Below are 23,601 nucleotides of genomic sequence, written 5' to 3' on the forward strand. Positions count from 1 at the left end.
CGCGGGGAGAATTTTTTTAAAATGTTTTCCGATTTCAAATTTAATTACAAGCTCACATGGCAAAACATCGAATACAAACTGATGAAACGGATGGTTTTCAACATCTCGTAAACTAGGAAAAATATTCCTGATCTACTACATTCTAGATGTGAATTTTGTAGAGCGACCTCGTCGGTGACCCCCTGTGCGGCGTAGGAGCGGGCACCGTATGCCCGTATTGTACGGGGCCCGGGGCACCGTTCGTGCTCGGAACTTCCTACTTGGACGCTTCACGGGTCGTCCCATGCACCGGGGCCCCAATTCCAGCACCAGCGTTCCCCTGAGGTAAGTCCTAGAGCCCCAAGATGGTACGAAAGCTGCTCAACGAAAATCCACGGTGCGTTCGAATGCAAGTGCGAATGCATCATCCTTCAAACTTTAAATTCGAAATTTTCAATGCGTGAAATCAAAGCGTCGAATCAGACGACTAGAAATAACTTACGGTTTGTAGATTGAGCCATTAGGGAGGGTACAAGAAAGAGATTCTTACCTGTGGACAAACAAAACAAGGAGTTGGTTAGAAAAGCGGTATATGTATTGTCATTCTGGTTATGGAGAAGGCAGAGTCAGTCATACCATACATATCACATACACAAACATACATAGATCATAATACACAACATACTCAGAAACAACAGCAATATCTACCAAGCTACAAAATGGACCTGAAAAAATCTTCTGCTACCCTGATTTTCAGTAACAAGATAATTGTCACAACTAGAAATATTCAGGAAAATCAAACAGAAGATATTAAGCGAAGTTTGTTACATGAAATACCTGTACCTGGCAATTCTCTATTTCCCTGTTTAAAAAAATGCGTAAAATTTTTTCCGCAGACTTCGACCCAGCTTCTAGCTTAGAAGAAACCCTGTCGTGTTCATTTCATTATATCATACTTGAAGGAAGGAGGGAAGTGGGAGGAGTTAAAAGTGTTACTAACAACGTTCAAACTATTAAAATCCCCGGATTCTGCGTTTGATGCCTCGTCCCTGACATTCACATTTTTCCGATCAATCCTTACAGCATCCGCAGCAATAGCTTAACCTTTCACTCCAATACTTGATTTATCCGGTCGGGCAGATTGACGGTCAAACGCTCATCCGCTGACGAGAAACGCCGTAAAAGCTTATGGACATGGCCAAATTTCCTCCGAAAAAACCGCGACTTTTCTGAGCGCTTTGAAATATTTCTCCAACAATTTATCATCGAAACATCGAACATATTATTCCAGGGTTGCCTTAATTCCTTCATATTCAAATTCCCTGACTTTCCTTAACTGTTTTTACTTTACCTGACTCGAAATTTTTTGACTCCGGACTTTTCCGGACATTTAAAAATGTCCACTTTGATTTGTTCCCCTTTAAGTAACGCTCACTTCTGCTCTACGCACCTCGGTAAATTCCCTGACTTTCCCGGTTTTCCAGACCGCCAGCAACCCTGGTATTCAGATCTAAAAGATCCGTAAATTTCAAAGAACAAATTTCACAGCTCCCCTTAAAATTGAACACGATATCAGGGGAAATTCGGCAACATTCGATTGCTCATACGGCGTTTTTCTACGGCGGACGTTGGGCAAGAGCGCAGAGGGGTTCAGACTCCGCGATGACATTCGATAGCTATTGTTTTGATCGGTTTTCCGTGTGCACCGCGCGTCTATCGCGCTGCACCGCGCTTTTTTAAACCCTTATCACTTAATTACTCCCGACTAATGGGGCTTTATCTCCCGATTTATGACCTTGGAATCGATCGTTTGCGTCTGCCGTCTTCCTTTAATTGCCCTCCGATTTTTCCCCGGGATTTTTTTTCCAATTCGGCGGCATCGCGCAATTGACCACTAGACAAGGTGCAAATTCAAGTTCTCTGATGATATGTTTCTGCTGTAAAATTTCACGCAGAACAAGATCCGCGTAACGAAAATTACTAAAATGACAATCGACAAAACAAAATGTCAAGTCCGAATCTTCTTCGTCATTCTGGCAACGAAATAAAGCACGACAATAAATAAATTAGGCGACATCTGATGCAGAGGGGTTGATTTCGGTTCAATTCCGTTTTTTTCTGTCTGATTTGGCTTCATTGCAGAGATGTAGTTACGTTCTTTTGTGAGGGCTACTTAGAATTGGACCGCATTTTGCAATTAAGAACTACAATATCTAACTCATCTGTAAAAACACTTATCTGCATATGCAAACGTATGATGCATACGTTGTTTCTAAAATGAGCTGGAAAGTGTAGTTTTTAAATTGCAAATTGTGACCCAAGTGAACAAAAATCCTAATCAGCACAACTGCCTTTGGACATTATTTTGCAATTCGGAACTACAATTTCTGGCTCATCCGCAAAAAAACTTATGTGCATAGGGAAAATAATGGTAAGTATATACGGTGTTTTTAAACCTAGCCAGAAACAGTAGTGTGGTGGTTTCCAGGATCTTTCAGCGAAAGATTCTGGAAACCCCATCAAACACCCTCCAACCCGCAACCCCTACAGTAGTTGCAAATTGCAAAATGTAGTCCATTTGACAAGAACTCCTCAAAATGTTCAATATAGCACAAGCATCCATTATGACTAGGGCAATGAGCTTTGAGGTATGCCTTCGCAAAGTCAGGATTTCGGCATTGCGCCTCGGTCTTTGACCTCTGCAATGAAACGTGGTCAACTTAATCTCATCGGCGAAAGGGGGTGGTGGACTCCAAGTCAGAAATAAGCTACCGAGGGACCACTTTTTCCGGGAGGGAAAACACGAAAGGACAAAAAAGTAATTCGATTTAAAAGGAAAACACTCTTTCAAAAAAGAGGCAAAGCTGAATTTTACCGACCTAAATATATGATTCGACTCCCGTGTGTGTATTCATTTTTTTACCGAACAAACATTCGTGGGGTAAAAATAATTCGGGTGGGAGAAGAAGAATGACTCGAGGAATAAACCTGGAAACAGTCGAGTCGGTCCGATAAGACGGGGTCAGTGCTCCGTTTTTCTCATTTTAAGTTTTATTGTTGTGCAATTGAAACGCGTATATGCCGAGCCGAGTTTTATGTTACCATTCATTTTAACACTCCTCACATACTCTTTATAATTCATTTTTTTTTTATCTCCGTTCGGAAGAAGGATGAGAAGATTTGTTTCCTAATGGTCAAAAGCAGATTCAAAATTCAAGCAGTTTCAGCTTAGGATTTAGGAGACATGTAAACGTTCAAGACTGAATGATTTCTGCTCTTGTGACTAGTTTTCCTCACGAGATTCAGGGTGGAAAATGGAGTGCAAATCAGAATTTCCCGACGTTTTCCGAACTTTCCTTTTAAAAAGGAGAAAAAAAAGAGGAAAAAGAAGAAAAAAATCCGCTGACTGATAAAGTTCACATCTTCAACAGAAAAATGCAGTACTTTTACAGTGCATCCATTTGACGAAAAAATTTGAAATTCAGAATGCAACAACAATGACACAATTTCATTAGAGACTGATTGACTGCACAATCGCGATCTTTAAAGCAAATACTACTCAAAGAATCAACGTCCAGGGAATTGCACATTTTCCAGGCTTTAAAATAAAAAAAAAGGTGCGTCGTGTGCAGAAAGAAAAAATTCCTGACCTTCTTGCGGAATTTCCGCATTTTCTTAGTGCCTCCTTTAAAAAATCAGAAATGTTTCCGGAAATTACTGACTGGGGGACACCCTGTTCCTGGATCGCTCCCTGGTCCGAACACCTTAGGGAACGCAAGGCGAAAGTTATCACCTTGAAGGAAGAGAAAAACACAGCGGAAAAAACGCCCGAAATTTCCGAAGATAGCAGCTAGCGAGCTACACAGGTACACGCCGGAAATTGTCGCTCCTTCGTGAGCAAAATCGAAGCTCCAAACTCGGGGCCCCCGCCTTTCTCGGAGCTTTCTCTTCCGCGCCAGGGACCCGTTTCGGGGATCGGGAACTCGGGCCGCCGTGCGCCGCGCCGTCCTGTCGGAAATTGAAAATTTTCCATCCAGAAACCGGAAACGCCGTGCTTCCAGGAGCAAGCGCCTAATTACCCGTCCCGAGGCTCCAGCTCCGGGTCGAATTCATGTTCCAATTTGATTCGGTTTTTCTCAACATCCCTAGCAAAGAAAACATGTTCTGGAGAACCCGCACCAACAATTTGAGGAGTATAATCGACTGAGGCAGAAGTAAAACCAGGAGTAGTGCAAATTGCTCCCTTGCGACTAAATAACGGTCATGCCCATAGAATTTCGAAGGCTGAAAGTTTTTTATTGGGGGGGGGGGGGGGAGAAGGCAGGAGGTTTCAAGTCAAATCAGCGTGTTGTGTTGACGGTTTTTCGCGAAAACTTTACGCGTTCCAAAGATTTAACAACATTTTGATCAGCGCGTTATGTTGACCTTTTGGCGAAAACCTTGCTCGATGCAGAAAATTGCGGAGGCCTAGAACAATTCACTTTGAACGCACTGGAAAAAAAACACATTGGATCTAGAGTCCAGACTCTTAAAAACATAGACAAGATAAAATACTCTTGATTCAATCAGATTTAAGCTTAAATCAAGAAACAAGCCTCTTAATTTGAGCTGATTTCCTTTTGGTTTAAGCTTAAATCTGATTGAATCAAGAGTTCTTTATCTTGTCAATGTTTTCAAGAGTCTGGACTCTAGATCCAATATGTTTTTTTTTCCAGTGCGTGAGAAAAATGGAAGGATAATCTATAATTTTCTCAAATATGGCAACTGATGAGCGCGCGTTCATTGACGCTGGAATACGAAGGAGAGCGCGCATTTTCTCTCGTCCCAAGTCACAACACTTCCCATGCTTAACCTCCACTTTCTACGACCCGCACGTCGCCACATAGCGCCGAAATGGTCCGATTCTAATCCAAATTGCCCACCTGAAGCTTTCGATCCCATCCGAAGACACATAAACGTCCTCTACTAGGATCCTGGCAATGGTGGAAACTTTTACTTTCAAGGAAAGGATTTGGAATCTCGTCCAAGTGGACCCTTTAAAATAAAGAAAAAATTGTGTTTTCCATATTTCATGCAATGTTCTCCGGGCATTACATTGCTGGATCCTCCAGTTAAAAAAAGAAAGAAAACAAGTCAAGAAATAGAGCATCGTCAAATGCAGCTGCGCTAATGTTAGTATAAATCCTTCCAATTGCAGCTGCCGGGGTCACGATAATTCGCTTTGATTTTCCTACTGTTTTTCTAACTTCCATCCGAACCATCTCACGCTGTCTCAAAGTCACGCGGACGATAAGGATCCATTTCGTCGCTCCTCGAACGCAACGGCACATCTCTATTTCCACTTGAGCCGTGTTTAACATATGAATCCATACTTTCCGGAGCTCATGCGGAAATCGAAATCAGCCCTTACGCCAAACGAACGATGATCCCAAGTGGCGCAGGATGCTGTCGACAACCACCTCGTGGATTACGATACTGTTGACGTTCATTTCTCGAGTGCAAGTCGAAGATCAAACGGACGTATTCCTGCGTATGTGCATTGAGACATGAGCCCCGAGACTCATAAGAATGTACGAATAACAGGGTTCACGTCATAATGCACATAGTTCCGTTTGGCAGAAATACACCCAAACGGGAGCGTGCTCGGGAACCGGGGTTATTTTGAGATGGCTCCCTTATCGATGGCATCGATCGGGTCCCGAAAAAAAAGCGCGCGGGGCGCGACTTGGAGCCTGGGCCAGCTGCTCGCCGGCCGGGTCGGGGACCGGGGCTATCTCTCCGCCCGGATCGGGATTTTCGGTTTTCGCCCCGGCGACAAATTCCACGCTTTATGGAACCTGTCGACTCTTGACAGTTTCCGTCCCGGATTTCGGGAGACTTTCCAGGCGTCGCCATCCGGGCGCCTGGAATAGTTGGAATTGGGAATCGAAGGAAGTCCTCGATTTAGGACAGATTTTCAAAACCAAAAATAAGGACTTAACAGGGATCTTTCAAAGACACTACCAGAGTTTCCGTAAGTTAATATTTACGTAGGAGGGGCATTTATAAGGGTTGCTTCGGGGGCCACCCTGAATTTCCTCCACTCTACAAATAATTTTGGCTCACTGAGGGTTTCTTTTTAGGGAATGCTTCGTGCTTTGATCATTTTCGGTCTCTTTCGGGGTTTATTATTGGCCTGAACATGGCAAATTCATCGCTTCCCGGACGAGGTAACGTATCTCCATTCCAAGGCTGCAAATTTGACTCAAGCAATTCAATTATTTACAAGAATGTACCTCCGCAATTTTTCCAAGACGTTTTTCCGATTATTGCACCGGTTCTGAAGAAAATTCGGTTAGATTTTCAGCTACTTGCTGCAGATTCTCCTGCTATAAGTGCGAATTGCACGGACAAATTTGGTAACATTGAAATGTAGTTACGTTTTCTTGCTAGGAAAACGACGAATTTTGGCGAAAATTGGAAATGCAAATTTGGTGAGTTTGTGGCCGAAAGATGAAAAATCCAAATTTTTCGCCAACCTGGCCTTCAGACCCATGTTTGAGCCTCTCTCAATACTACATCCGTCAGAGCGAAAATATTGAATTCCTCGATGAAGCTACGATACTCGCTGTAAATAACTGTTGATGTTACTCGATTAGTTTCTAAAATAAAAGTGGCTTCCGTTTCCAGGGACGTAATTGGACGTATTTTTGTCAAACGGAACTATGTGCATTATGACGTGACCTCTGAGCCCCATAAGGGTATATGCGTAACAGGGCTTACATCATAATGCACATAGTTCCGTTTGATAGAAATACGTCCAATTGAGGAGGCGAGAACTCGCGAATCCGCTGTCGCGGAGGAGCCAGGCGTGATGACGAAAGCGCTGCCGGAGCTTGGAGCTTGGGACAACGATGCTAGTTGACTGTTGACTGTTGACAGTCGGGTCGAGCGAGGAGCAGCACCGCATGGCCTGGCAGCCAGTTTTCGGTTCATGGACCCGATTCGCGCCACGTGACCAAATCCATCGCGCAGGTTACCTGGCCCGCGTGGCAGAAACGCAGAATCGCCCGCCGTTGCCACTTCATGCACTCTCACGAATGATAATTTGGCAGTAGTGACAACTTTTACTTTCAGGGACTTGATAGTTCCTCACGAGCAGCAGCACCCACCTTACAGGGTTGCCACAGAATCTAGAAATTGAAAATCCCCGACATTTCCCTGATTTCCCCTGACACATTGTGGTGTAGTTCCCTGACAATTGAAAACATGCTAGATGGTAAAAAGACAAAGTTCTCAAGCAAAATTTGTCGTTCGAAACGTAAAACCCATTCTAAATAGCAAAAAAAGGTGACTTGATAATTTTTCCCTGCGACATTTCCGTCATTTTCCCTGACATTTCCCGATTTTCCCGGTATTCCCGACTGTGGCAACCCTGATCTTACCTTCAGCTATACATCATAGGTTAGACCCGCACGACACTCCGATACGAAATTCATCGAATTTCACACACCTGCAAATTTTCCATCACTGGAAAAAAAGTCGCTTGGATCTGGAGTCCAGACTCTTGATAACATTGACAAGAAAAAATACTCACGATTCAATCAGATTTTTCCTTGAATCGAAGAGCCAAGCTCCTTGATTAAAGCGGATTTCCTTTTGATTCAAGCAAAAATCCGATTGAATCAAGGGTATTTCTTCTTGTCGATGTTTTTAAGAGTCTCGGTTCTAGATCCAAGCGACTTTTTTTCCCGTGATCGCAAAGTGAAGTCCAACTATCATAGTTACTCATTCCGGGTTTTCCGACGTCGTTTGGCACGGATGGGCCGAGGTTCTCGGGCCCGGATCATGTTTTGCAGTTTGCACTCGGCTCGCGCACTGGTTCTCGAGCGGCGACGTTGCCGCAAGAGGCCCCTCCCCCCCTTCTCAGGATTCCAGGTCCCCCAATGAGGGGGGGGGGGGGCACCGCATGCGATGCGAGACCAGTGGCGAGGGCACTACTTGTGTTACACCGGGTGACGAAACGGAGTCACTTCTCCGTTGGCGAGAACAATCACCTCGCTGCGATTGCCACACGGCCGAGCAACGAGCGAGCATCTCTCGGCCGCTTCCACCGTTGCCTCGCCGAGGAGGAATCCGCGGAGGAACTCACCGTGTCCGCAGAGAAACGATATACTGTTTGAAAGACCCTGCGCTAACGAGTTGAACATTTTAATCGGGGTGGGTTGGAGTCGAGGGCGGAAATCAATGCACTACTGAATGCTAGATAAAAGCTTCTGCCCCTACGAGTGCAACTATTCGTGCTCGAGGGATGCCCATGTTGCAGATACGATTAATTGAAGGCGCTCTGGATTACTTAATGCCTTGTCAACGATTGAATGCGACTATTCGACTAAGAGAGTGAGGCAGCGACAGAAAAAAATCAATTTTCGCGAAATTTCTTGACTTATCCCTAACTATTTTTGCTTTTCTTAGGACTTCGAATTGTCCGATTCCCTGACTTTCCCTGACCTTCAAACAAAATTTTCACTCTTACTTCAAATACGCTGATTTTACTAAACTTGAGACGAAATTTCCTTGCATAGAGATAAATTTATGGAAAAGGTATTCAGAAGCTGGTTAGTAGATGAAAAGCCTTTATAACGAACAGGAAGAGAAAACAGTTGGAATATCAGTGATATGTTTTAGTGGCCATTAGATATGCCAGAAATCCTCTTACTTTTCTTACGAATCCAAGTTCCCCATTTCAGACGCTGCAACCTGGATGTTTCCTTCGAAAATTTCAGAAACTTTAAGTTCGATTGCGCACATTTTATCTGAGAATTTGGAGGGAACATTAACTATTAATGTACCAAGAAATTCGTGTTTTGTTTGGAAACGTTTAAACGCTGATGCATCGCTTTTCCAAAGCACGACAGCAACGTTTGCGCCGAGTTTGCTCGTGATCCCAGCGCTAGGGAAAAACGTTTCGACGTCGGGCGGCCGGACCACCGCCGTCGTCGTGCCCGGCGACAGGAGTTGGGACAGATGTTGGAAATGGAGACTCGGCGACGCTACGAGCGAGGAAAGCCCGGGGCACACGCGGATACCGGGAAGCGAGGCGCGCGCGCGCGTGCCCCGGTCCCCGCGAGGGGCGGCGCGGCGTCGAGCAGCGCGCGTCAGCGAATTTCGGAGAAGGTCCCGAGCGCCGCGGCCCCGCTCAGCTGTTCGCCCGCGGCGCTGCCGATTCCGCCCGGAAAAATCGCCCGAGATGCTTCGACGTGTTCCGGAAAATGGTACGTAGACAATAAACGCAAATGGTAAAATGGTAAACGCCTTCGACTTAATATGCAGGCAACACGGACATCCGTAGAGCAGGTATAGTCGCATCTAGGCGCCTTCAATGCAGTCCATACACGCGAGCATCCGTTGAGTAGGTCGTAAATGGTAACCGGTGAATGGTAAACGCCTTCAACTTAATATGCAGGCAACACGGACATCCGTAGAGCAGGTATAGTCGCATCTAGGCGCCTTCAATTCAGTCCACACACACGAGCATCCGTCGAGTAGGTCAATGGTAACTGGTGAATGGTAAACGCCTTCAACTTAATATGCAGGCAACACGGACATCCGTAGAGCAGGTATAGTCGCATCTAGGCGGCTTCAATTCAGTCCACACACACGAGCATCCGTCGAGTAGGTCAATGGTAACTGGTGAAAGGTAAACGCCTTCAACTTAATATGCAGGCAACACGGACATCCGTAGAGCAGGAATAGTCGCATGTAGGCGCCTTCAATTCAGTCCACACACATGGACAGCCATTGAGCAGTTAGGCGCCTCTAGGTTTTCGCAAAAATGGACGATAGAGACGCCTTCAACTTGGTATGCAGGCAACACGGACATCCGTAGAGGTGATAAAGTCGCATCTATGCGCCTTCCATTCGATCCACACAAACTAACATCCGTTAAGCAGGTAGAGACGCCTTCAACTTGGTATGCAGGCAACACGGACATCCGTAGAGGTGATAAAGTCGCATCTATGCGCCTTCCATTCGATCCACACAAACTAACATCCGTTAAGCAGGTAGAGACGCCTTCAACTTGGTATGCAGGCAACACGGACATCCGTAGAGGTGATAAAGTCGCATCTATGCGCCTTCCATTCGATCCACACAAACTAACATCCGTTAAGCAGGTAGAGACGCCTTCAACTTGGTATGCAGGCAACACGGGCATCCGTAGAGGTGATAAAGTCGCATCTAGGCGCCTTCAATTCGGTCCTCACAAACGAACATCCGTTGAGCAGGTAGAGGCGCCTACAACTTGGTACTTCAACTTGATTCAATTTATAGCTCTTCTCGTTCTCTAACTTTGAGGTAGTTTTGTTCTTTGCCTCTGCCTTTTCCTAGTTTTCCCGGCTTCCCTGGGATTGGCAACCCTCTTTCTTCGCCGAAAGCTCGCAAATTTTGACCGATGTGCGGGGAAGGGTGAATAGCGGCACGTACATCAACACTTGTTGACAGGATTTTCATTTTTCTCCCTTATCGCCCCTCTCACCCCATACCGGTGGCTTCCGTTTCCCGGTGGTGAACTATCATTGTAACTGCCGACCGTAGAATTTTCTTCGAGCCTTTCTACTTTTCGGCCCGCAAAATTAAACCCTCTCGGATGGATGTCTCGAGGGTAGATTTACAGAGTAAGTCACACGTTTCGGGAGGAGCAAATCTATTTCAACAAGTATTTCGAGAGACACGTGTTTAAAGTTTCAACTTTACGTGTGGCCCAATGGTTGAGAAAGGACGTTTAACCTCACTTTTTGATGCTTTAAAGTTGGATCTTGTTGAGAATATTTCACAGAATATACTTTCAAACTAGTTTTAGTTGAGTTCATGTATATCTCAATTTTTTCAAAAACCGCACTCATGCGCGTTATCCTCCAAGTCCCTCGATTGGACTTCATTCTGAAATTAGGAACTACAACTTCAGGGTGTCTACTGAAACGGGTCGGCCAAAAATTGGTACTTTTAAAGTACTTTTTTAATACATTTCCAAGAATTTCAGTACCTGCTCAACAGAAAAATTCAGTACTTTTTCAGTACCTCCATTTGACGAAATTCGCAAAATTACAAAAATATGAATTTCTCGCTCAAATTGCGAAAAAATGACAAAAAATGAAAAAATTCCGGACCATCTTACGGCATTTTTGAACTTTGTTGGTACTTTCGGAATACACTTAAAAAATCAGCACTATTTTCGGACTTCCCGGAAATTCCGGATTTGTTGACACCCTGAACTTCCAACTACAACTCAACTCATTTGTGTACCATTAGTGTCCCTGTGCACACAAGTGTTTTCACCGATGAGTCAGAGGTTGTAATTCCTACACTGGAAAAAAAAACACATTGGATCTAGAGTCCAGACTCTTAGAAACATCGACAAGAAAAAATACTCTTGATTCAATCAGATTTAAGCTTAAATCAAGAACCAAGCCTCTTAATTTGAGCGGATTTCCTTTTGATTTAAGCTTAAATCTGATTGAATCAAGAGTCCTTTTTCTTGTCAATGTTTTCAAGAGTCTGGACTCTAGATCCAATGTGTTTTTTTTTCCAGTGTAATTGCAACATGTAGTCCAACTGTCCCTGGATGTTCCGAGGGCAGATTTCCAGCATTCGTCCTGCGTTTCGGGTTGCCTACCCCGGTCGAGCTAGGCGCTCGCTCCGGTCCTCGCCAACCTCCCAGCTCCGGACACACGGGGCATTTAATTAAAACACCGTCCGTAATCCCCGGGCGCGAAACCGCGTAAGCGCCCCGCGAACCCTCCGCCCGGTCCGCGTTTTTTCGCGTCGCCACCGGGGACCGTGATGGAACTGACTTGTGGGACACGGTTTCTCCGCCGGGAAATTAATTAATTTCGGAATTTTTCCCGTCCACTCCTAGGATTAATTAACGCTTTTTCCGGGGAGATATCTCCTCCCTCTCGGAGACGGCTTTCCATTAATTACCGGGGCACCGGGCCGGCCCGCGCTACCGGGAAACGGGACACAACCGGGGATTGTTTTTCTAGGCCATGCCGCGCGCGGGCTCAGGCAAGAACGCCGTATGAGACTTCAGATGAAATACAGAGTTTAAAAACAACTTGCGAATAAATTCCGAGTTGATGGCGAAAAAATCTGGAAAAATTCTTTGACTTGCAGAGCTACACGGAAAAAATTAAGTTGCTGATATAACAATTCAATTGCTAAAAAAAGTGACTGCAATAATCTATGTAGATTTTACAATAAAAAAAATGCTACTTTGACCACCCTCGTGATTAAATTAGCTTAAAATAGTGGTTAGAGTAGCATTTTTTTGTTGTAAACTCTACGTTGAAACGTTGCAGTCACTTTTTTTTAGCAATTGAATTGTTAAATCAGCAATTTAATTTTTTCCGTGTACATCATTGTATTTCCTGATTGATCACACACATCTCTACGATTAGAGCCAATAAGTCAGTATTTGTTTGGTGCAAATATGAGTAACTTGAGGAAGAATTACTGATTACTCCTAAACTTTCCGAAAACTTGTTCTGAAAGAGTTATCAGTAAAATACATACCAATTAGGGCCCTACGTACTGACAGAGAGAACAAATGTAGTAATTACCTGAAACAGAAAAAAAAACAAAAGCCTGTTAATTAGGTGGAATTTTAAAAAAGCGAAGAAGAGACAACTTTTGCGGAAATTTCACACAAAAAGAAGGAAAATTGGGATAAAAATGGGTCGATTGCAGTAATAATATTTCGGCTTTTCAATCTCTTTTGGTTTTTCTTGGTCGTCAGAATTGTTTTCGCTTTGTCAGTGGCAAGGCGTGACCGATCAATTATTAATATTTCCCCATTTGAAGCTATGCTAGAGAATCGATTATCGAGGTGTTCGTTGCAAACATCCTATTAATCGATCCTTTTCCATAGGTTTAACTGGCATATAAATCGATACATCGCAAAACATGCCACGCCGCTGCTCTGTATCGTCTTTCCCCGTTCATTTTCGGTTCTACGGGGTGAACTCACCCGGTCGGCGCTATTAATACGCCGACGAGGCCCCGATTTAAAAATAAGATAATTAAATAATTTCCTCCGAGCGGACGGCTTTTCCAAACAGCAAAGAAAAAATAAAAAATAAAAAAAAACGAAAAAAAAAGTAATTTTCTGAGAAACCAGACGCGGCTGACATGACGGGTCGGGTCGACAACGTCCGAAAACGAGAACCGGCGGATGAATTTTTTTCCGCGTCGATGCTCGCCGAGCTCGATCCGAATAAATTTGAGCAGAACCAGAAGCCAGAGGGGTGGTAGGGGGTGGGGAGGGGGCGGGGGCAAGGCGGGCTTCGGTGAGGCAGGTCGGGGTTGGTCGGCGAGACCGCTCGGCGATTCCTCGGCACGAAGTCCGTTCGGATGGCAAATGCGAAAATCGCAGAAAAAATTTGCAACCGGAGTGTCGAGCGGATCTTGATTCGCAGGGATGAAAATGCTCGATTTCCCGACGTGACGTACCTGGGAAAAACGCCGAGTGAGCATTCGGGGTTGCCAAATTTCTGTCGGCAATATATTAGTTTTTGAGAGAAGGAGTGAGGGTATCGATAAGGGCCATTCTTGGGCCCACTAGAATTTCCTGAAGCGTACGATTTTTGGCTCATTGAAGGTCTCAATTTTACGAGATGCGTCATTTTGATGGGTTTCTCTTTTCGGGTCTCTTACCGACTTAAAAATGGGTCTAAAGCCGAATTCGGCGCAAAATGCGCTGATCGATTACTTTTTTGATGAATAAAGAATAAAACACGAAAAATTAGGTAACGTTAGATGTATTTCATGTTGATTTAGGTTTCATTCAACCGAGCCTACAGACGTATTTATGCCGAAAGGAACTACGTGGTTAGGGTAGATCCTTTTCTCATAAATACGTCACTATAATCCACACGAATATTTTCTACAATCCTCAATAAATCACCGATGTCACCGCACCCGCGAACGGGGCAGAAATAGTACGTCTGACGTCAGAAAAGAAGAGACTCGGGGGGAAGAACGACGACACGTTGATGTCAAATGCAAAAACCTTTTTCAAACCGTTCATTCTGAGCGAAATTAAGAATGACCCCTCCTCCCCCCCCCCAAACTCCAACGAAAACCATTCGAATTCTCTCTCTACTACGCCAGTCTCTATTTTTCATCGTCCCATCAAAATTCTCGGTCGCGTCACCGTCCTGTACGGCTCCATATGTTAATTTTTCGTGGAGGAGGACGCGGCGGCGTGTGACGACTCCAGGATAGTTATCGATCATTTTTCCAGCGTTGCCAAATCATCAGTATATATCAAGTATTCAAGGAGTGTATAAATTGAATTGCTAAGTGCGGAAAGGACCGGAGGGCTCTCTCATCATTTTATCATCCTGTTTTCACCCACCTGCGAGCTGATTATTGAAATTGATAGTGATAGACAAGGGAGACGAAGGGAAAACGACGCAGACTTATTGGTTGACACAACGGGGTCTCTAATCTATAGTCTATCGACCGTGGTTGCTTAGAGTGCTTTAGAGTGCTGCGGCGAGGCGTGAAAGATCGATTATCGATATTCCCCATTTGAAGCCATGATAAAGAATCGATTGTTAAGGTGTTCGTTGCGAACACCGTGTTTATCGATATATTTCCATAGGTTTAAATGACAAATCAATCGATACATCGCAAAGCACGCCACGCCAATGATAGTGAAACAAACGAACAATACCGCCTGACTGACAATTTTGGCAAAAATGAGTCAGCAACTTTGCCACATTCTACAGTATAAAATATACGCGAGCTGATGATTTGAGTTCGTTCTAATTCTGGAGGGAAGCGCTGAAATGATGCTGTAAGGTATGGAAAACAAAGCATATCTAACTTTGAAATTACAAAAATGGCGAAGTTTTCTCTTCATTCTGCGAAATGGTCAGTTTGCAGCTCGGTGTGTTGTTCGTTAGCAGGGTTGCCGCAGAATTTAGAATATGAAATTCCCTGACATTTCCCTCACACATTTTGGTGGAATTCCCTGACAATTGAAGATGTGACGGATGGTTAAGAAGGTCATAAGTGAAAAATAGTTTTCAGGCAAACTTTGTTGTTGGAAACCTCAAACTCATTCTAGAGAGCAAATGAAGGTGGTTAAAAATTTTCCCTGATATTTCCCAGTTTTCCCTGACATTTCCCAGTTTTTCCTGACTTTTTAAAATTCCCTGACATTTCCCAGTTTTTCCTGACTTTTGAAAATTCCCTGACATTTCCCAGTTTTTCCTGACTTTTGAAAATTCCCTGACATTTCTCAGTTTTTCCTGACTTTTTAAAATTCCCTGACATTTCCCCATTATCCCTGACTGTGGCAACCCTGAAAAATGGCGAAGTTTTTTCTTCATCCGCAAAATGGTCAGTTTGCAGCTAGGCGGTGTTGTTCGTTAGCCATCGATATTTATAATGGACTTAAATGAGGGAAAAAACAGTTTTGCCAACTTGCAAAATCGCCATTCATAACGCTTCCTGGCGGACGCGCAAAAAAAAATATTTCCTTCGGAAAATACACTAAAACACGAATCCCGATAAAACCCGACATTGCAGTTACGCGGTTTGGCAACTGGGGGCGATCGGTCGCTGCGTGCGACGTGCGACGTACCCCGTGCGTGACGAGCCATCGTCGTCATTCGCTGACGAACTTGCTTCCCCGCAAATATGCGGTGTTTGTGCGTTTTTCGAGGCGGGCAGGCGTCGTCGGATCGCCGATATTCCCTCGGAAAAGTGTCGGAAAACGACGTATTTTCGTGCGAGATTTGGCAGCGTTGCGACGAAGTTTTCCGGGTCGGGCTACGTGGTGGAGAGTCGGAAGATTAAAAGCTCCTCGGCTAGGATGCGTGCGTGGAAAGATGATGACATGGAAATTCTATCATTTACCAGTAGAAAAGCGTAACTGCACCTTCACGTTGCAGAATTCCACTCTCAATTTGTACATTCACTGGAGAGTGATAAGCGTTTTTAGCTAGACATTTCACGGATTTTTCCTCTGAACACTGACGTTAAAAATCGGTAAAATTTTAACCACCCCTGCATATGCCCTTTAACCGAAAATGTCATCATTTATCAAATACCAGCAAACGGGGTTGCCACGGAATTTAGAAAATGAAATTCCCCGACATTTTACCTTATTTCTTTGACACATTTTGGTGAAATTCCCTGACAATTGAAGATGTGACGGATGGCTAAGAATACATAATTGAAAATAGTTTTCAGGCGATATTTCTTGTTCAAAATCTCAAACCCATTCTAGACAGCAAATGAAGGTGATTTAACAAATTTTCCCGGACGTTTTCCTTGACATTTCCCGGTTTCCCTGACTGTAGCAACCCTCCAGTAGTACTAATTCCCGTAGCTTCTTTGACATCCACTTCGTTCTACATTTGTGAATTTTACATTTACGAGCGAAAATCAGTAACTCTGGCCGAGAGAATGTAATAACCGTGAGAAATGAGCGTCCTTTCTTTCAACACGCTCGGACTTCACAGAAAAAAACAAACAGAACAAGAGTTGGTGACGAAATAACACAGGCACTTCTGGGAGTCACGTTGAATTCACTTGGCGTTGCCCCCGATTAATGATAATCGCGCGGGGGTTTAAGTTTACGGTCACTATTATGCTATTAAAATATTCGAAGGATCTGTCACGAGTGTCAGTTTAAAGACAGGGCGAGCGAATTCCGAAAACTCTAATTCTGCAAGTCGAGGAGGAATTAGCCAAGTTAATGAACTTGAAAACATTCGTTCCGCGCCATCGGATTCTAGGAAGGCTAGAATGTGAAGTATTTTTTTTAAACCCGCCTCGTTCTAGCGAGACTCGACTTTTTTTCTCCGGTATTATTCCGGCCCGGCCCACAGTGGATCGAGTCGATCAGAGAGGTCGACCATGATATTTTTTTACTAAAACTGCAAATTTTGATGTTTGATTCGTCACATATTAATTTAAGAGGGGTGCTTCTAGCAGAAAATTTAACGAGGGAACCAACGAAACCACTTTTAGAACCTCAAATTTTGGTATAAACGGAGTTATCAGCTTTCAAAGTTTCCCAATTTTGTCCGACCTCTCCTGTTGCCTCGGTCTACTGTGCGGCCCACGGTGGCAAAGCCTCTTAGAATAGCGTCAAGCCGAGTGTAAATACTAAAGCGACCGTCACTTTTGACCTCTGCGAGACGCGCACGCACTTTCTAGAAAACCATAGTTTTACCGGTTCTATACTTGACGATTCTCAAGAAAAACACCCTATGAATATTTGAAGGTTGTCAAATGTTTTAAAATTCTAGAGGAAATTTATACAGAGTCCTTGTAATTTAAACACACTTCGGATGAGATTGTCAGGGAAAAATTTAAAGAAGCTCATTCGCAAGTTTTTCAGAAAAGGTGAATGTTATTGATATAAATTTGGCAGCTTCCAAATTTTCATATGGTTTATTGCCTCAGTCTGTGTAATCTACACTTCGGATGAGATTGTCAGGGAAAAATTTAAAGAAGATCATTCGCAAGTTTTTCAGAAAAGGTGAATGTTATCGATATAAATTCGACAGCTTCCGAATTTTCATATGGTTTTCTGCCTCAGTCCGTGTAGTCTACCGTGCTAAGAAAGAAGGACGCGAGAAGATTTAAATCTTGCCATCCTTCCCGCGATAAAACTTTTATTTTTAAAGAAAGTTAAGGATATTTTCAGTTTTTTAGCTCGGAGAAACCTTGGGGAGAATCGGTAGAAATCGGAAAAGAGTAGGTACAAATGTAAAAATTACTAAAATTGATTTTAAAGTTGCCAGGAACGCCAGAATTTGTGTAATTCTGCAGCGATGGACATCAATTTTCAGTGTATGTTTCGCTAGGGCGGAAAAGAGTGGTAACTCGTTTTTACGTGTACATTCACGACTTTGCCAACAACAACCATTGCTCAAACATTTTTACAAGCGAAGCTCATCGATCAATAAAGGCTGGTTGTTTCGATCCCGAACGCACAGCACGGTCGAGCATGTGACAAACACGTTCATGATCGCTGTTTGTCGAGGCGAAATGGAACTCTTAAATCGACATATTCTCCACAAATAAATATTTACGTAACGGCGTGGCGTGAGTAATCATCATTAAAACATTAACGCTCGCGCCGAAAATAAAAAAAAAAAAACGAAAAAAGCTGGCGCCTAGATGTCGAAGAGAATCAATTAGAAACGGAGCGATCCGATTAGTGATAACGGAGCGAGCCAATCAGAAACGTCGTATGCGCTTTCGGAGATTGCCAAATTCTCCCCAATTGAGTATACTTATTTTGGAGAGAATTTTTAAGAATTCGCCCGCGAATTTTCAGATCCTCCGAATTGAACTGAGAACGAGGTTCTCTAAAAACATAGGATGAAAAATATTTAAAAGCCTCTCTGCAAATTTGTAATTTTATCAAAGGAGATATGGCGACGTCTGAGGGCACATACGGCGTGTTTTCTTAGCAAAGCTGCAGTGGGACATAAATAAATGGAAATTTCTTTAAAAATAACAATTATTATAATCGGCGAGAGGGGTCACTCGCAGGACGCTCTTGGCAGGCATCTTATCTTTTAAAAGGTTGTAAATGACATAACTGCGCGTCCGTTGGATGTATTGTTCGATTTAGTTTATTAACTCTTGACAGCCCAGCGGGTTCCTATTTCTTTGAGTGATGGATTATTGTGCAACTGTAAAATGAGACTTTGGTTATAGTTATTTAATTATTTGTAGTCTTCGATTGATTCTTATATAAAATTTATAAACATATCTTAGCTCACATAAGGTCACTTAATTTGTTTTTCCCATCCATTCGATTCAGCATGATGAAAACTCAAGAGATGGGGAAAATCTCTGATGCAGACGAGTAGAGGAGTGGGTTTTTCGTGGTCGCGATCGTAGGGGGATCGTCGGCGGTCCGCAGGCCACCCCCCCCCCCCCTTGGTGTCCCTTATTTTTGAAATTTGAATAAAGTTAAGCTCCCCAGGTCTCAAAACGTGCTATAAGGTGTAAAATAAGATGTATATTTTCTTTTAAAAAAAATTTATGAAATTTTTTTTGCGGTCTCTCAAGCGCCCTAAAAGGCGCACATATAAATATTGGTATTTGGGCAGAAGTAGTGACGTTTCTCCATGCCCCCCACCCTTCCCAGGAGCCTAAATGACCGGGGCTGACTTTCCCTCCGACTTTTCGCGAGAATTCCCTGACTTTCCGCGGTTGACCCAAATTCCCCGACTATCCCTGTTTTACGGACCGCCGGCAACCCTGTTAATATCATTACTTTTCGACGACGCGAAAAGGTCCGGACATCCGACCGAAGAAATTTTCGCTGGCGATTTTTTTTCGTTTTCCTCCGGCCGGGCCGTGCAGCTGAATCACGGGCGCTAATGAGCGTTTTGCATAAGACGCCAATTTAAATTGCGGTTTGGCGAATTTTCTCCCTCCGTTCCGTCGTCGCCGAGCCACGGCCGTGTCGCACGAACGAGGTGGAATTTTGCAAATGAAAAGATGCCCTTGAAAAATTTTGCAGTGTAGTCGACGACAACGGAACGGGCGTACCACGTGGTCGCGGCGGCGATGCATGCGGACTCATTGTCCGCTTTTCGGAGCGCGCGATAAGCTGCCTCGTTAAGCCCTTGTTTATCATCCCGGAGTCGTCGCGACGAGCCATGCTACGAGGAATTTTCGAAGTTTCCAAGCCGTCTCGTCGTTTAGAGTGCACGGTGCTACGGGAAAAATGGTTAAAAATGTTTTTTAGACCTAAAGAGATGAGGATCCTTTCAAAAGAAAATTGAATTCGTCATCAATGATAAAATATTGCACACGTGTTAAATAAATTAAAAATTCGATTAAATGAACCGCATTTAGCAGAAAAGAACCAAGCCACACTAACTATTGCCAAATTTAACTGGGTAATTTAATTTTTTAAAAGAGTGCGTTCGTGAGGGTTCCTATGAAAATTTTTAGGGATTTGCTTCGTGCTATGCAGAAAATTCACTGAAAGCACAAAAATCCGCAAAACCGTTTCCACGTTAAAAATTAAATTGCCTAATTAAAGGCAATGACTAATGTGGCTTGCTTCCTTTCTGATTAACACGGTCTGAATATTACACATGTGTGAAGTAATATAAAAATTATTTGAAATGTTTAAAAAAATTATCATAATAGTGACGGTTCCTTAATCCAAATTATTCTTAAATTATTTATTTATTTAAAACCTTTTGCTTCAATGATACCAGGATCATCGCGGTCCGAGGAAAAAATACCGACTTCAGTACTTTCATTGTAGAAAGAGCGAGCTACGCAACGCAGCGTCGTAAATCGCACCGACAGAGCTACGGCGCAGCATGCGACTATTTCGACTCTTGGGATGCATTTTTGCCTATTCGCGGCAATTGAAGGCGCACAACACCTTTGCCCGAAACAAGATAGTACTTCCACAATGGAAAGAGCGAGCCTCATCGCACCGACAGAGCTACGGCGCAGCATGCGACTATTTCGACTCTTGGGATGCATTTTTGCCTATTCGCAGCAATTGAAGGCGCGCGACACCTTTGCCCAAAACAAGAGTTGCCTTCATTTAGACCGGATGGGCAAAACCGGCTCCCACGAGTAGGAATAGTCGCATTCCTCTGGCGTGAAGGCGAACAGGCTGTGTTACCGCTCACCAAGGCATGATAAAAAAAAGAAACGAAAAGTGTGCTATGATGGATTTAGAATTTCCACGTATCAATGACGAAAACATCACTGCATTCGGAAAATCACGGAATGTTTAAAAGGAAAACTACATCGTTTCTAGCGAAACCATTTACAATGAAGTATGAATGAATATGACCTGATTTCAGCCGAAAAAACCAGCTGTTTAGCTCGCTCTTAGATACAACAAACCCACAATTATTTTCCCCGGAAAGGAGGGTACTTTTAAACACACGTGGGTTAAATTGGTTCCTTTCCGCTAAAAACTCGATCAAAATTATGTTTTTCGGGAAATTCAACGAATCAACTATGCAAGCGTATTCTAATCGGAGGAGAAATTGCGCTGATGGATTATTCAAAACGGAAAGTTTCCGAAAATTCCGCCTCCGTCGACAAATTTCCCGGCGAGCAGGTAGTAAATAAAATGCTGTCATCACGCGAGTAATAACGGTAATGGATTGCGTCGGCTTATCGTGGGTCAGAAATTCTTCGGCGGTTGCGCGGCCGTCTGCTTAGAGGTCGAAAAATGAGTGGGTCATGAACTGTCGGTAATTCGCGGGTTATCTAATCTGGCAAAATTTTCAATCGTTTGACCGATTGAGTTTCTCTCGATCCAAAACATTTCCTTTCTGAGAAATCATCGCGTTTCTAAGATGAATAAGACAATGATAATATTGCAGAACTTCAGACGTAAATCAGACTGAATTTTCTTGGAATTTGCAAAAAGAGGAAAAATAAATCCTAAACTTTCAAGGTAAGAAAATAAAAGCTGTGCGGGATTCTAGCTTCACCAGTATTTTTAAATTTGCCGCACTCTTGTCGGCGATGGAATTCCAGATTCCTGAAAGGAAAAGAGAAAAAGCACGAGGCCTATACTTTCACTTCATCCTTGAAACCAATGACCGTATTTTAATTTTGCTAAAGTTCCCCTCACAAACTGCAATTTAATTGAAAATTTCACTGATTTTTCTCCTGATCGTAAGTGAAAATTAGACAAATTTTGAACAAAAATTTCACAGGTGTACTCTTGAAAAAAACTGAATTGTTTGAGGTAATTTTGCAACCTCCGTTGCAATGGAACTTTACGTTCCTTCGTTCGGAAAACGAAGAAATGAGCCATTAATATTAGTTATAAATTGCAAATTGCAGATTGCAGTATAATTTTGCTAACTACAACCAATAACGGGAAAAATTTCCTCCTAGGGTTTAAAATTCGGTCAACAACTCACAGCGAGACCCATGCGGAAGCATCTTCGCGAGCAATGCTGATTCCAGCGGTTTCAGACAACGAAATAAGTGTAAAATTCAGCGATTCGACTGTAATTTTCGGCGCTCATGACGCAGCGCAACGGCTGGAGTACGGTTAACGATGGGACAAAAACAGATGTTTCCCCACCGTTGCCGGACGAGACAGGAAAAACATGCCGCACCTCAGTGAAAATAACCCAAAAAGTATTATCCAGAGAAAATATATGTCATCGTCGTCTTCATTAAAGAACGTAACTTCATTTCGACGTTGCCAGATTGCCCGAAATTGCAATTGAATCAGGAGAATCTTCGGCATTTCAATGTAAAAACGTCATTGATTTCTTCCCTAATCATATGCAAAAATCAGGAAAATCTTGGACAAAAAAGGCACAGGTACGTTTATGTAAATAATTGAACTGTTCGAGTCAATTTTGCAACCTTCAAATTAAGTTACGCTCCTTCGTCCGGGATCGACGACTTCAGAGACCTCGAGCAATGTTTCCATCCTTTGAATGCCACTATTCGTGCTTGAGGGATGTCCATGTTGCATATTCGAAAAATTGAAGGCGCTTTGGTTTTCTTCATGTCGAAGCTTAAAAACATCTTTTCGTGCTGAAGGGATGTCTGTGTTGCATACGAGAAAAATTGAAGGCGCTTTGACGGCGTTCCATATACAAAAATGAGCATAATCAGAAAGATTATATGTATTTGGGAGACCTCGCACTGACGTTCAAGATGATATCATTGAGTGAGGCAGGTCATTTTCGGAGATGAACGCTATTTTTTTGCCTTATGATGGTTGATGAGCAACTTTTCAAGTATAAAATTCACCTAATAACGACTGATAAAGGTCGGGATGAGCCCTGAGCACTTTGCTGGGCGACATTTTTTGAAAATTAGCTTAGGATTATGAACTTTTACATTAAGGAGAAGATAGCAATGCAGGGTTTCTGAAATATTTCGTCCCTCCTAAAACGAATATCACCTTTACCTGAGACAATTCGTCAACGTCGCGCGCCTGAGTCAGAGCGGGTAACCTTGCGGCCGACAACGCTCGAAATAGAGCGACTCAGCGACCGAATTGCCACACCGTCCGTTAAAATTCAACATATTCCGCATTGAATTACACGTGGGGAGCGGCTAATTTTCGGGGCGAAACGGCAACCGCGCACGGCGATACGGATGCCGCCCCGCGAAGAAAAACAACGGGATCCCGCCGACTTTCGCGAGGGAAATTTCGGTTCGTCGACCGAGCCGGCAACATGGCGCGAGTAAATGCTTCGAAGCGCCGTTGCCACTATCAGGGTCACAGGGCGAAACGGAGCTTGCCCTCGCGGATTTGCTCGAATATTTATTTCAAGCAGAAATAATGCCGATGGCGATGTGCTTCGCACACGGCTATCGTCAAAATTTCGACCGAAAAAGCGGAGCACGGTAGCGAGGATTGGATCCGGTGGGTTGGTAGTCCCGCATCGATTATGTGGGGCAATACCTCTATTTGTTGAAGGGACATAAATGAGGTTAATCGAGCGAGGGTCACCCAGAGATCGCTCCCCTCGTGGTGAGGCGGTGGTCAACAAATTCGAGCGTCCGAGAACCGACGGGCAGCGACGCTCGTCTTATTGCCAGTTTGTTGATGGTTCAGTGACGCGTTCTGTAGATCTG

The 23,601-nt window shown here is 43.7% G+C and overlaps 1 protein-coding gene and 1 long non-coding RNA gene across 6 annotated transcripts in view; both read right to left on the reverse strand.

Annotated features, from left to right (window-relative positions):
* Positions 1-12,578, reverse strand: part of LOC140224777 (uncharacterized) — a 103,648-nt gene extending 91,070 nt beyond the window's left edge. Inside the window, exon 1 of the long non-coding RNA XR_011900027.1 lies at positions 12,532-12,578. This is a non-coding gene — a long non-coding RNA (uncharacterized lncRNA). The remainder of the gene's footprint in view (positions 1-12,531) is intronic.
* The window catches only part of LOC109034175 (max dimerization protein 1), a 279,247-nt gene that overhangs the window by 116,108 nt on the left and 139,538 nt on the right, over positions 1-23,601 (reverse strand). The gene's annotated exons all lie outside the window — the stretch shown is intronic.

This window comes from Bemisia tabaci, chromosome 6 (genome assembly GCF_918797505.1).
Source record: "Bemisia tabaci chromosome 6, PGI_BMITA_v3".
NCBI lineage: Eukaryota > Metazoa > Arthropoda > Insecta > Hemiptera > Aleyrodidae > Bemisia > Bemisia tabaci.